The following is a 1,854-nucleotide window of genomic DNA, read 5'->3' as shown; positions in this document are numbered from 1 at the left end:
GTGTGTGTGTGTGGTTGTGTATATATATATATATATATATATATGTGTGTGTGGTTCTGTGTGTGTATATAATATTTCGCTCCATCAAATTTCACTTTTTGTTTATTTGGGTTGAAGACTATAAATTCGACATGTACGTCGAGGAGATGGCCTCGATATACCCAAGACTTACATATCGCTCAATTATTCTATGTGGGGTCTATGTCTGAAATTCGATCACACTATCAAAAGTCCATTGTCTATGCGTGTATTTTCTTTTCATATTTGCACTCACAAACAGGCTTTGATCAGCATTCATCTCCACCATAAAGCATTTTTTTTTGGAATCCCTGCGAGTCCAATACAATCTCATTTTCTGACAAAATCAGGTGCACAGCATATCTCGTCTGTACAGTCTGCCAGAGACGGTCCACATTTCGCATCACCCATCAAAGTAGTATAGATAGGACAGCCGTATCCATAGCCAGCATTACAATAAACTGTGGGTTCGTGGAAATGGTAGCACTCAATATCCGTGCATTCCCCTTTGCCTGCAACATTGGCTTTAAGGGTATAGCTTTCTTTGTCGTCTTCGAATACATCGCCGCATAGTAACGGGTGTATATTCACTTTCGCCATTTTCGTAGCAGTTTCCGCTACTTGCTTTTCACAGCATCGTGATCTTGTGCACGAATGGTCAGTGCAAGGTCTGTGCACATCGAGCGTAAAACCTGCATGGCATTCACTATTAAAGCTGTTGTTCTTGCCACAAGTGAATTTCTCCTCATCTCCTCAGTACCCTCACTGATACTCTTCGCACCAATGCTGTTGTATAGGGTAACGAGTGTAATAAGTATAACAATGTGCTTATTCATGTTGAAACAAATGTCTGTTGTTAGAGACGTGCATTTCGAATGTATGTGTTGCGATAGGCGAGTTGCGACTTGCGAGTCGCAACCAAACTTCTGGGCGAGTATTGGCTGTGCAGATTTGGAGATTGGAAGCTATGTAGATCTCGACGAAAGAGTGTGACGTCATTGGTATCGGTATGTCAAAAAGTTTACTGGAAGGAGACACGGCCTTCTAATGTCTATATTAAATAGAAGGCTATGTAGGAGAACAACTGAACCAGAACAAGCCAACAAGGCGAGGAGAATTGAATACCATACAGCGAAGCAATCAAGCAAACATTGGTCATAGTAGTTCTCACTAGTCGTTAGCCGATCACCCGTTGTTTCATGCGTAGTAGATGCCGTTGATATGGACCTCTGCATATGAACGCGTACGAGCACGGATATACTCGCATTCACGTCCACAGTATAGGTATAGTTATAAATGCATATTCTCGTGATATTTTTTTTGCTAAACAATCGTATGGTTTCTACTTCGTTGTCACTTTCGATTCTACTCTATAGGATTAACATAAATATCACCAATAAGTGTACTGATCAATTATTGGCATGTGGAATCGAGGAGACCAGCTTGTGTAGAAGAGTGTGGCGATTTAAGGATTGACCATACCAACTCTCTACTACAAATGAAGCATCGAATGGGATATCACAGTAGCGATAAGACTTGAGCATGTTATTTGGCCTTTCTCGCTCGTTTTAGATTTATGTTACGCAAGTTTGATTTGATCACGGGATATTTAAGGTATGCAACGGTACTATCTGGTTTCATCTGCGAATCTGATTTTTTTTGTTTTAAAATGTCTCAATCGGTCACACCCTGCCTTTTAAGTACGAGCACCAACAAACTTTTACACTCCGATATGCACTCCGTACATTTATATGGTATGTATTGCTTTACACTAGCGGGTACATAAGCTAGCTCTAATGGAAGGAGCAAACATGTTCAGTGTTATATATATATATA

Source organism: Sphaeroforma arctica (genome assembly GCF_001186125.1).
Source record: "Sphaeroforma arctica JP610 unplaced genomic scaffold supercont1.1352, whole genome shotgun sequence".
NCBI classification, from domain to species: Eukaryota; class Ichthyosporea; order Ichthyophonida; genus Sphaeroforma; species Sphaeroforma arctica.
This window is presented reverse-complemented; position numbering follows the sequence as displayed.